Source organism: Gracilinanus agilis, chromosome 3 (assembly GCF_016433145.1).
Source record: "Gracilinanus agilis isolate LMUSP501 chromosome 3, AgileGrace, whole genome shotgun sequence".
In the NCBI taxonomy this organism is placed as follows: Eukaryota; Metazoa; Chordata; class Mammalia; order Didelphimorphia; family Didelphidae; genus Gracilinanus; species Gracilinanus agilis.
In genome coordinates, this window is record NC_058132.1 from 558,288,458 (window position 1) to 558,302,719 (window position 14,262).

A 14,262-nucleotide genomic window follows, 5' to 3' on the forward strand; every position below is an offset into this window, starting at 1 on the left:
GAAGGGTAAATAGGAAGAAAATAGAGTTGAGGGGACCTGATAGGAGGCTATTGCAGTTCACTAAATAGGTAGTAAGTAGGGTGGTGACAGTGAGAATAAAGAGAAGACAAGAGACAAAGGTTGAAATGATAGGGCTTATTCAATTGATTTGGATATGGAGGTGGGGTTGGAAGAGAGAGGTTGAGTCAAAAGAAACCCGAAAGTAATTTATGACAGAAACTTGAAACCAGGTCTCCTGAATCTCATTTATTGTCTTGTTCCTCTACCCCAAACCATTCCCTGACTTTAGTGAGACTGATGAAGACAAAATTCAGATTTCTCATCATGCCTTTGGAACCAGAGGGGGGAAATAAATAAATGATACATATGCATTTTTGACTATAGCATTTTCCAACAAATAAAATGCATTTTAATGGCTTGTCCTAATAACAATGAGCATATGCATAACATTTTCTTCTCTCCAATCCCTGCAAAACAATAACATAATTTTCAATGCAGTTTAAACGAAACTTGAAATGGAACAATTTCTCTGGTCCTCAGCTCACCAAATGAAATAATGGAAGTCTGCTAACTTCCATGATAATAAATGGAGTGTTTATGCGCAGCAACAATTAGCTGTAACTAAATATATTTCAGTGCAGTTTACAAGGAAAAATTGATGACTGTTTTCCTAAGCATTTTCAACATTCTTCTTCTTTCTGCTTGGTTTTTATATGGGCTTTAGCCTTAAAGCATTTTGAAAAGTTGCATTTACTGCCATTCTTTTGGAGGAGACCTTTTCCAAGATCGAGCATCCTTAGGTGCATCCAAGTGCACAGTACTGTGTCATCCTGTGAATAGAGGATAGCATTTTTGTGTCAGCAGAACCAATCAATGCTAGGGCCATTTTATGACTTCTGGATTCAAATAAGCCTATTAATAGCTGGTGATGGGACTTCAATGATACTTTCTCTTATCACTTTATAGCATTCATACTACAGCAAAACTAGCATTAGCTAAAACCCACCTTTGCAGGAACCTCAATTAAAAATGGTTTCTATACTCAGTTTTTATCAGAAAGAAAATAACAACCTAGATTATTAAGGTTTTATCCAAAACCAACAAGCAAAAACAAGTTTCCCGAGTATGTCCCAAAATCCATGCAGATTCAACCCTGTCTCCTAAGCCTACTCTAATTATTTTAGTAATTGATGTTTATTGTGGGCTATCTAAATTTAACTTAGTACAGCAGACTCAAAGTTTATTTATTTTAGTGCTATAAGGCACTCCTGGGCCATGAAACCCAACTAAAAACTACTTTAATAATTAAGCATTAAAAGCACACAATCCAAGATTTAAGAGAATACCAAATACAATTTCCCTCTTATGACTAGGAACTCAAGGAAGCAACCCCAAGAAAGTCAAATGTAAAGAAAATACCTCTTAACAACAATCCTCATCCTCTCCCTCCCCTTGTTTCCAAGTAATTCCTTTGAGGATTTTTTGGAACAATAACTGCAATATCCACAAGGGCTTGCCCAAGCTCCTACCACAGTTTTCCACAAGATAGCCCTAAGATAAAGTAAAATATTTAATCACAAAGAAAAATTCAATTTATTTCAACAGATTATACTTGCTGATATGTATATACACACATATACATGGAAAATTATCAATTGTAAAATTCTAATAAAAAGACCTTTCTGCTTAATTTTCAATTATAAGGAGAAAATTCAAATACCTAAAACACACAATTATTTAGGTTCTCCAATCGATTAAGTTTCAACTATAGTTAAAAAGCATAGTATTTTACAAGGAAAATAGAGCTATCTTCTGTTATTTAGTAACAAAGATAATAGCTAACATAGAACAAGATAACTGTTTCCAATAAATGGAATTTCATAAATCGTCTTGGTAGGTTTTTTCCCTTTTATCTGTACTATAAATATAATAACACTGATATGTGGCATGGGATGATATAGATTGCTGAAGTCTTACATTTTTTAAAGAAATAAATTTAATTCAGTAAAATCTATATTCCTTTAACAGTTGTTTGTATAGAAATCACCTTGCCAATCATACCTGTATAGAATGGAATAATTTTTAATTGTATACAGCAGCTGATCTGAAGAGCAGAGAAAAATGTCCTATTCATTTTCATGAAACCTTCTTAGATAAAATATATATGAACAAAAGCTCAGCCAGGCTAGAACCTGAGGAAAACCTCTTATTCACCATCCCATTGGGAACCTAAGGTTATGTAGCACTCCTATCATTATCAGAGACCCAACTGCAAAAAGGAGAAAGCAGAAATGTCATTTCATAAGTGGATGATGCCTGCACCTGATCTGTCTCCCCACCTCCACAGTCATGGAATAAAGTAGTAAGAAACCACAGTACTAAGTGGTTTCTCAGGGGAACTCCACAAGCATTAAAGCACTTGAAATGTGGCACAAGACTGTCAAAGAAGCATCCTGAGGAATGAGGCAGAATGTAAATATAGAAAACAAAGTAATCCTGGGCACAACTCAAGCAGGGAATCATAGTAGGAGCTAAGCCTTACTCTACTGAGAATCAGCAATACATAGTGATTGATATTTTCAGAAAGAAAAAGGAAGTTTGCAGCCTCCATGAAACCTGTTTTCTAGGAGAAGAGGGGAAGAAGATCAAAAACATACTTTCTCCACTAAAAGTATCCTATTCAAAGATGCTGAAAATGTACTGAAACAATTCCAGTGTTACAGAAGGTATTCCAAAACAAAATTGTTTACATTTTGCTTTTTGCAAGCTTGTGCCTTGGACTAAATTTTCAGAACAGGTAGTATTAAAAACAAATTATGAGGCACTACCCTTAGAAGTTCTCTAAGATCTCTAGGATAAAAATCTCCAGGATAAAAACCCAAACTCCATAACCTAGCATTTAACCTGGTTTTAGTACTTCTCTCTAATATTATTTCCTTCCATTCATTCCTTTCCTATTCACAGCCTACATTCTGCCTGTATAAATGGAGATTTTGAACCTTGGACTGCATCCCCCATAAGTCCCTTAATATTTCCCAAAATTCCCTTTAATCTCTCCTGCACCTCCACATTTGCATGGTCACAGTATTGTTTTGTAGTTGACTGTAACTCTTCCCTTTTTCTTTTTTGCTCTTGGGAGTGGGCTGGTTAGTACCTTTTTAGTTAGTTTTTATTAGTTTATTATTAATGAAACTTTATAAAAATATAATATTTAGTTATTGAATATTTTAATCTCTTCATGTCCAAATGGAACGGTTCTCCAATCTTTTCTTGACCTATCTCATTTCTGCTCAAACTCCCTCCCTCTTCATTCCCATTTATTGCCATCTTTCTTTTCCTTCATGGTCTAACTCAGGTGCCACATTCCAGACGAAGCTATCTCTGAATGTGAAATCTTCCTTTTCAAATTTTCTTATATTTTGTGTATATCTCCTCTTTCTCTTTATCATAATCTCCCTCTGTTTTCTTTCTGCCTCTTCCTTATGGATCTAAGATCAATACCAAATTTTTAAATCTCAGCGAGAAGTTATTCTGTCAGACATTGGTCAGGCATTTTATATTTGATTTTACTCTGTGATTTTATTCTGTAGCCATATTCTGTATTCTAAGTAACAAACCTAAGCATCTCTATCCATGAATAAAGAAACTCATGAATGCTAAGGTTCAATCTCCCTCTCTCTGAAGTAAAATATCAAAGACAAGATTTCCCACAATGACTATTAGTTAAGGAAAAATTCTGTTTTCTATACTCTAATAAAACTTATCTCAGTATTTCCTGCAAGGTTTTTATGTTGTCCTTGAGAAGATGGACTAATTCAGCTTATTCCATCTTTAGCAATTAAAAAAGTCGTCTTATATAACTGCCGAGGCATCAGTGAATCTATATCCTACATCACTATCAGTGACCTCTGGATTCAGCTAGGACCCATAAATTCACAAAATCATTCCACAGAGGTCATCTTCATCCTAAATGTGGGCTCTTCCCACTTTCTTTAATGTAACCAATCATGATCCCTAACTCCCATGATGTTGCTAATACCAACCAATTATATTGCTTCTGTTCTGCTCTTTGATTTATGCTTATTAAAATGAGATTAAGATTACTCTTAATGGAGTAAGTAGGACATAAAAAGAGTAGGTAGGTCTGGTAGAAATCTTTCTATCCTAATTGTTCTGAATAATTTAATATTGGAATTAAATGATATTTAAATGTTTGTAAAATTCACTTGTAAATCCATCTGGTTCTGAACCTTTTTCCTGGAAAGTTCTTTTATAGCTTGCTTGATTTCTTTTTCTAAAGTAGCTGTATTTAAATATTCTACTTCATTCTCTATTAGCCTAAGTTATTTATATTTCCATAAGTATTAATCCATTTCACTTAAATTATTAAATGTGTTGACTTAAATTATTAGATTGTTCACTTAAATTATTAAATGTGGCAAAATAACTCTAAATAACTGTTTTTATTTCATATTATTAATGGCATATTTACTCTTTTCATTTTTGATGCCAGTGATTTGGTTTTCTTCTCTCTCTCTTTCTTTTTAATCATATAAACCAGTGGTTTATTTTTTTGTTTTTGTTTTTCAAAAAACCTACTCAGTTTTATTTATTAGTTCAATGGTTTTCTTACATTCAATTTTGTTGACCTCACCTTTAATTTTTAGAATTTCCAATTCAGCATTTAATTGGGGTTTTTTATTTGTTATTTTTCTAATCTTTTAAATTATATATCCAATTCATACAATCCAATTTTCATTTGTTCTTTTTCTATTTTTTTAAATTACATATCCAATTCACCCTTCCTTCACCATTTTACTGATATAGCATTAAGAGATATAAATTTTTCTCTAATTATTGTTTTCACTGTAACCCATAAGTTTTGGTATGTTGTCTCATCAGTATCATTTTCTTTAATAAAATTGTATATTTTTTCTATGACTTTTTGTTTAACCCACTCATTCTTTAAGATTAAGTCAATCTCCAATTAATTTTTATTGTGTGATTCCATGGTACCTTATTAAATATGAATTTATTTCTTCTTTTCTGAATTTAATTACAAAATTTTTGTTTCTTAATATGTGGTTAATTTTTTTAAGTACGATGTGCCATTAAGGAAAAGGTATATTCCTTTCTATTCCCATACATTTCTCTTAAGATAGCTGTCAATTGAAACTCTGCTGAGATTTTTCTTATTTTTATCTTCTTTCTTATTGATTTTTAGTTAGATTTTTCCAATCCTGAGAGAGGAAGATTGAAACCCTCCACTACTATAGTTTTGCTACCTATTTCTACCTATAATTCCTTCAGCTTTTCCTTTGAAAATATGGATGCTATTACATTTGTTACATATTGGTTTAGTTTTGATAATGCTTTATTATCTATAATACCTTTTAACATAATGAAGTGTCCCTGTTTATCTTTTAATTGGATCTATTTCAGTTTTAACCTTCTCTGAGATCATTATTGCTAGCCCTACTTTTTTTTGACAAATGAAGCATAATATATTCTATTCCATCCCTCTATTTTTACACATGTGTGTCTCATTTTTAAATGTGCTTCTTAGAAACAATATATTGATGGGTTTGGATTTTATTCCATTCTGCCATCCATTTCCATATTATAGATGAATGAATCCCATTCATATTAAAATTATAATTATTACGAATGTATTTCCCAACATTCTATTCTTCTTCATTATAAACCAGATCCATGTTGGCATGTTTGCACAGTCTCTGGATATTTGACGATGTTCCTAGTCACCAATGGAGTAAAGCAGGGCTGTGTGCTTGCACTCATGCTTTTTACCATGATGTTTACAGTAATGTTGTCACATACTTTCAACAAGGATGAAAAGAGCGTTGGGGACAGCTATTTCACTGATGGTAAATTATTTTACTTGAAAAGACTATAAGCCAAAACTAAAGTGGAGGGAAAGGTAATGCATGACTTTCTGTTTGCAGATCATTATGCCCTCAGTGCAGCCTCTGAGACTGAGATGCAACAGAGTATGTATCAATTCTCTACCACTTACGCTTATTTTGGTCAAGCAATTAATACTGTGTGAAGAGAGAATAAATTCTCTTAGTTTATTTTTGCAATCAATCAGCAAACTTTATTTAATCAAATCAAGAACTTAAAGTACCCCTACTTAGTACCTAGCTAACCATTTAGTAAGAGAGCTCACAAGTCACTTACTACTTTATACCCCCAAAGGCCACAAGTACCATCCATCCCCTTTAGCAGTGCTAAGCAAATTCAGAGGCTGTGATTGGTTCCCGTGAAGTGAGAAATAGACAGGAAGTGGTATGGGAAAAGGATTATAAAAGGCAGGACCAAAGGACAAGATTCACTCTTTGCTTCCTTGGTTCTTCAGCTCGGAGACCCATTCTCAGTTGGTGCTTCAGTAGGACACTCTCTTCAGCATGAGCTCTGGTAGGACTCTTGGCAGTCTTAGCCTCATGTGCACTGAAGGCTCTCATCCATTTTTCAGCATCACCTGGCTGTTCAGATTTCAGCTTCCTAATTAGGATTTTGGATTCTGGTGAGACTCACTTTCAGATCTGCATTCACAGTCTTAGAATTAGGGTATTTGTAGCTAGGCAACTTTTTTCCTACCTCTTTCCTATATTTCATATCTCTACCCAGTTGTAAATAAAAGCTGCTAATAGTTTTTCTGACTTAAGGGTTAATAGCTTATAAACAGTAATCACAATCTTACTTTTATAACTCTCATATTTAGTCAAACCTAATTTTAAATCTTACACAAGATAACAGAGGTTCTCTACCAGCCAGCACCAAACTATGAGGAACATTTAGGAATAACTTAGCCATTCCTATGAACACAGTGATCCAATACAATTCCCAAGGACTCAAGATAAAAAACGCCATCCACCTCCAAAGAAAGAAATGAAGGGAGGCAGCTGGGTAGGTCAGTGGATTGAGAACCAGGCCTAGAGACGGGAGGTCCTAGGTTCAAAACTGGCCTCAGACACTTCACAGCTGTGTGACAGTGGGCAACTCACTTGACCCCCTTTGCCTACCCTTACCACTCTTCTGCCTTGGAGCCAATACACAGTATTGACTCTAAGATAAAAGGTAAGGGTTTTAAAAAAAAAGAAAGAAATGAAGTATGAATGCAGACTGGCATGCCATATTTTACATGATTTCTTCATTTTCCTTTTGTATGTTCAAAATTTCTTTTACAAAATGATTAATATGGAAAAACATTTTACAGTATTATGCATGCAATTTATATTAGATTGTTTGCTACATCAAGGAAGGGGAGAGACTGAGAATTTGGTTCAAAAATTTTAAAAGCTTTAAAAATGTTTTCTCATGTAATTGAAGAACAAAATAAAATATTTAAGAAAAAAGCATGGGAGCAAGTATATAACCTTGCTTCACTCAACTGATGACTGGAAAAGCTCATAAGTATCTTCCATCATCTAGATGGGACCATATACTGGTCACAGTGGGAGAAATGGGAGAGTATTGCTGTCATGGAACTGGTGTGTAATAGTGATAAACTTCTCCAGGCAACAAATTTTTGCCATGATCTTCCATAAGCCTTCATGACTGATAGTATCAAAGGCCTTCATCAGATCAATGAATATTGTATACAAACCACTACTCTGCTCTCAGCATTTTTCCTGAAGTTTTGGGGCAGCAAACACTATATTGACTGTTCCTCAGCTCTTTCTGAACTTATACTGGCTCTCAGGTAGATGACTATCTTCCAGAAGAAAGATAAAATTATTAAGGAAGACTCTAGCAAGAATCTTGCCAGCAAGGACTAAGAGATCCTCCCCCACCTCCCCAACCCCAATATTGCCTTAGGACAACCTATTTTCTTTTCTTTATAGAGATGGACAATGAAAACATTTTTGATCTCCTGGGGATAACCTCTTCTTGCCCTATAACCCAGAAGATTTTACTCATATTTTGCATGAGCAGTGAACCCTCTGTCCTGTGAATCTCTACTGGACTGGAATCAGCACCAGGCATTTTGCTACAGGAGAGGAATCTAATAGCATTCAAAATTTCCTCTTTAGTTGGAAGTTAAGTTAAAGTGGAATTGACTTTAACCTGCAGTATATGGTCAATGATTTCAGCATTGATTCAAAAAGGTCTTTTGAGAACACTATGGAAGCATTTAGCCCATCTCTCCAAGATCGTGTCCTTATCACTGATCAGTGTGACTCCATCAGCACTGAATAGCTGAGATCAAAGATAGGTCTTTGACTCATAAATAGCCTTTAGTACATCCAAAGAAGCACTTTGGGTTCTTACTATCAGTGTAAAACTGAATAATATCTGCCTTCTTGCTGAGTCAAAAATCCTGCATCTCTCTAAGCTTCATTTGCACTTTGCTTTTAAAAGAATTAAATTCTTCCTTCTTAGAGATGGATGAACTATCCTGCTGGTAAACCATTTTTTTCATTAATAACTTCTTATGTTCCCCATTATTTCCTTCAATCCAGTTCTGATGTTTGTGAGTATTCTGGCCCAGTTAAGTAAAAACAGCACTGAACATAAAATCTCTGAAAGCCAACCATCTTTTTTCTGCTCCACTGTTGCCAACTATGTGTTGACTCAGCTTCCTCCCCAAGTCAGCAACAAATTGTTCTAGCATGGAAAAGTTTTCTAATCTATTGATATTAAGTCTTCTTGTAGTCATCTTGCCTTGGGTTCACCACTTTTGTTGACTACAATTGTTTCAAATGTTTTGTTTCAAGAGGATAAGTCTATGATCAGTCCAGCACTCTTTGCCATGTATCACCTTCATCCCTCTCACACCCAGTCTGTCTCTTCTCCTTACAATTCCAGTCTAGTAAATGCCAATGTTTGATTTGAGGGTGCATCCAAAAAGTGTTATTGCATTTATGAGGCTTAAAGAAGTACTTAATAAATTATTTCTCCATCTACATACCTATCTATGTGAAAGATACCTTCATCTCCATTTCCAGCTTGCTCTGAAAGGTTATTACAAAGCTCTCATTTAACTGAGGAGCTCCACTAATTATTGGCAAGGATTCTTTTTCAATTTGCCCCTCTTAACAATATATATGCCTCCCTTTTGTATTAGAACCTTAGGCATGGCACAAGGGTGACTTTTCATGTCCTTATATTCCCTAATGATGCTTCTCCATGAGACTAGTTTGTGTCTTTTCTCTAAGATTTCATCTACTTTTAAATCTTGTGAAAGAAAATAAATGAATTAGTAAAGCATAGAATCATGTGATTTTAGAAGTAAATGATCTTTGAGATCATCTAACACAACACCTTTTATTTTTCATTAAGGAAAATGAAGGCCATAGAGAATAAAGTATTTGCCCAAAGTCACAGCAAATCAGTATCAGACACAAGTCTAAAAACCATGTCTCTTGACTTCTAATCCTAAACATCACACTGTTTAAGTTTGTGAAAGAAGAAAAATATGAAAATTACCTTAGGCTTGTTAGAGTTATAACTAATATTTCAAGGTCAATATAAGCAACATAAAATATGTTTAGGAAATACAGAATAAAAGACACCTTCAAATCAGCTTTTTAAGATAAATGCAGTTGGTGGGAGGTGAAAAAAGGAGACTTCAGGCCTTAAGGGATTATGGTGGGAGAAGTGCTGGGAAACAAAAAACAACAAAAACAACATGGAGACTATTATAAGAGAGCCTATAACCAATGTTTGATTGAAGGGATAGAGAGAGTCTGTATTTGGTGAGTCTCTCTTCCAGCACTCCCCTGGGGCCAAATATACACTGGAAAACTTTAAGGGGGTGTCAACCCAAAACTGGGTGACCTGGATGATTGTGCCTCCCCACAGGAGTTGGGGGCAAGGCTTCCCTATAAGATGAGGTATGGGGTACCCTAATCTGATCCTGAATAAGGATGGGGTTCATACAAACCTCCCCCCATTAGTTAATTTCACAATGAGGGGTCTGGCTTCAAGATGGAGGCAGCCAGACCAAGCTGTGGTTTCCCTCTCCCTCATTGTCTCTCAGGCCCTCTGGAATGCTATCTGACTGATGGATGGCTTTTATTATTTTCAATTCAGGGACTGGGGAAAGAGGTGAAGGGCAGATGGATATTGGGGTGCCCTCTCCTCCCTCTGTTTCTATTTCTATTTTCTATTTCTATCCTTTTCTACAATTGTAAGTTAGACTGGAAGGGATCTCTCAGCAAGGTTGGGTAATGGGTGAAGCAGACTAAGAAATTGCTCCCAAAATGGAGTCCAAAAACTTAGCTGACTCTATGGATTAAGTCTTGATGGGTGAGATGCAATTGGATAGCTTTGATCAGGGAATCAGGGTTTCAATTTCCAAAGAAAGATCCTCAGGAAGCCCTCAGGACTGGATCTGAGCTGGGATATCCTTCTACTCTCTCCTCCAAGTCCTCCACCTGAAGACCACTCCTCTCCTCTTCCCCCTGAGACAATCTCCCAGAATCCCCTTCTGGTCTCAACAGACAGCAACTGTCAACAACTGCTTTCTCTTGCTCCTTTTGTCCCATCCCCCTTATACAAATCCCATCCTTACAGTATGCTGGTTTTGTATAGTGGGACTTTTTCCAAAAGTCCCACTTAACTCATGCATCACTGACAAAGAATCACAATCCACACTGTTCCTGCTTCCAGACCAGAGTGACAAGATTGAACCCCATAAGCTGACCCTGGAACATTGCAAAGCTGATTCTACTGAGATCAAACCAGAGAATAGCTCATCTGGTTAGTTGGCAGAAATGATTAAGTGGGCATTTGATGACCCCCTGATTTAAATAATTTTTCTTTCTAACTATCTATACTGCAATACTAGACAAGCATTGTCAAGGAATTTGAAATTTCAAGGTCTTGGAACAAGACTCCAGTCATTCTCCACTAGTCACCCCTCTGAATTCATAAATTAAAATTCAAAGTGCCTTTCTCAGTTTCCTCAAAAATTCAAATTCAAGTATAATAATGCCAACCTTGGGTCTTCAGTCTATTTGTTGGTCTAAAATACATCTAAAGAGGAAGAGGAAAGAAGTGAGCCAATATAATAGCATTTTTGAGTCATGTTCTTCCAGGATAGACAAATAAGCAATAATTCCCCCTCCATGTGCAACTGTATTTATCACAGTTTCATATGGAATCATCAGCTGTTTTAAAGATGGAAATAATTAATTTATGGAGGAGGGAATAATCAGTTCCCCACTGGCACTAGATACACAGTTCTTAACAAAATGCCACTAAACCCTTCTGCAGGTGTGGGGAAGTGGACGCTAATCCCTTTCAAGATGTCAATTCTACTGACCCGAGATTTTTCCTACTGGTCCCTTATTTCCATAAAATTAACTACAGAAGGTGGTATGTGAGGTCAAGGTGATTTTCATAAAAATGCTATGACATTTTAATCTCAAATATATTGGCAAATAGCAATAGATATAACCCTTATTAAACGAAAGTTCCTTGAAGTTCTGAATATTTTGAATGAATTATTAAGAATATAAATGAGTCCTGAGACAAAAGAATTTAATCCTCCACTACCACCAGAATTTTACAGAGGGACTTGAGGTCCTCAAAGATGAAATGATTGGCCAAAAATTGCAAATATAATTAGTGGTTAATGAGAGTCTAAAAGCCCTATATTCTCATTCCTAGCTCATTGCTCCTTCTAATATGCTGAGCTGTCTTTCCATTTGGAATTGATATCTAGTGCATTCTAAGATCTTAAATTTTCCTTGATGAGTATGAAGCAGATCAAGTCTGCTCCCAATCCCCATGACTGGGCTTCATTCTCAATCTAAATCAGCCACTGATTCAATGAATGACCTGCAGCTAATATCTGATTAATGACTCTTAATTACTAAGAAGTACTTTTAAAAAATATGAAGAACTATAAAATGTTAAGGCTTATTATCCTCAAAAGCCTCTCTAGTGTTTTCTTGCATGGCAAAGCAAACAGTTTTTATTCCCTTCTGCCTTTGAGCTTATTTTCACTCATCAAGAACAATTCATTCCCTCTTGTAATCTTATTTTCTCATTTTTGCAAGTCAGTCTTAAATTCCATCTACTGCAAAAGGAACTATTGTTCATCTTTCAGCTCTATGGGGGACATTGCTTTTGACAGCTTGCCAAGAAACAGATTGTGCCTTTTTTAAGTGTATGTTCATTGGAGAGGACAAGAAAGTATCAAAAAATGGCTGTTAGCTGCCAAGAGGTAAATAATAATCTCTGAGCTCTTGGAGATGTCCATATAAGATAACAAAACTAAAATCACCTTATATCTCTTATTTAAAGCAGAAGTTAATTTAATATGATTTGTCCTATTTATTCAAAACTTCAAGTATATACAATTTCATCTGGTTAGGTCCTATTTCACTCCATTGACACCCATCATAATCCCTCTTTATTCTAAGTTAATGGCTCTCATGAGCTATTCTAACTGGAAAAAAAAATCAACTGGTAGTCATCCCTCTGGTTTCTGAATTTGGTGAAACTAGTTTTCTAAGAACAGTTCATTGTTGCTGGGTATATGAAGCTTTTTTAGCTTGGAAGAACATACCAGTAGAGAGAAATACATGTATTATACTGATGGAAACTGAATGCCAGGTTACATCTATGCTCTGATAAGCCACTAGAAGAGTCCTTTAGGGAATGTGCTGTTTCTAAGACTATAGAATGTCTACCTGCCATCATGGAACAAGATTAGCTCCATCTCCCTATTCAATTTATTGGCATCCATTCTATTGAAACTATCAAGCATTTAGTAAACATTTACTATATGCAAGGCACTATGCTAGATTCTAAGGATACAAAACTAAAAATGAAAGTCTCCACTTCAAGGAGCTTATATTTTGGGGGAGATTGAGGATGGTGGGAAAAACAATAAGCACACATAAATATAAATATGTGAGTATACATGTGAAAGAAATTAGTTGCAAAGACCTAATCAGTTACATTTCCCCAAAACTGCTTGATAAAAATGAATTTAAATGTATAAGGGGAAGGTAATAGAGATTTAATCTGAGTCCCATGAACTTTTAAAAAATGTTTTGACAACCTTGGATAACTCCTATCCTCCCCGCCTGATCATGTTCATGCTCATGCTGCTCAGTATTTTTAAATATGGTTGATACTCCACTTTCATGGAAGATTCTCATAATTCCAGAGTTACTTTGATGGATCAGCTAATAAAAATAAAGAAAAGAAATAAAAGAAAAAACATTTTGATGACAATTTCAATATAATTGGGGTTTTTTTGCAGTTCAATGCATTTTATTTTAAGTTTTTAAAAAGGTAAATTCTGAGAAAAGACCCATAGGTTTTACAAAACTTCCAAATGATCCATGACACAAAAAGGTTAAGAATTCCTATCCTAAATGAAGGATAAATGAGTATTTATCCTTTTTTATTTCTTTGGATACCATTTAAAAATTCTTCAGTAGATTTCTTGATTAAATTAAAAGAATGACTGCCATTGACTGGCTAAAGGATGGCCCAAACCTTCCTTACAAAGCAAGGCACTCTAGTAGTTCAATTTATGAAGGGGATTTATTTCTTCATGTATGCCTCACTCCCCTGGCCTCATGTTAGCCATAGCAGTCAGTAGTTGAGATACAGAGAAGACCAAACCCAAGAAGCCCAACTAAGTGACCTGCCCATCACAGATTCTGTTCTAGGGAGAGTTTCTTGAAGACTCCACAAGACAAAAAGGACATAAACATCAGGGACATAAGCTACCTTGGTTACATACCTTCTCTAAGTGTGTGTTTCTCTATAGGTAACCTATAGGCCTCCAACCCATCCAGGAAGATGTCTATTCCAAACCCAAGAAGATTTCTCCCCAAAAAACAGGCTGGTGAAAACAGTTTGTTCCAATGGCCATGAAGGTGGTTGAAGTAAAAACTGTAGAGTACATAGAGTTTGGTCAGACATTGATGACACCAAGATCATCCATTGCAACCTAGGCCATTACCAATCGTCCTGACTTTTGTCTAGCCATTGCACATGAATGAGTCTGGAAGAGAGGGTGAAATCTATGACTTCATGCAACTTTGATTCACTTAAATCCAATTCACATGCAAATCAAGACATCATCCCAAGATATCATTGCTCCTCTTTGAAAATGAAGGATGGAGAGCAGCTAGCTGGCTCAGTGGATAGAAAGCCAGGCCTTGAGACGGATTCTAAGATGGAAGGTAAAGCTTTAAAATGAGAGAAAGAAAGAAAGAAAGAAAGAAAGAAAGAGAGAGAGAGAGAGAGAGAGAGAGAGAGAGAGAGAGA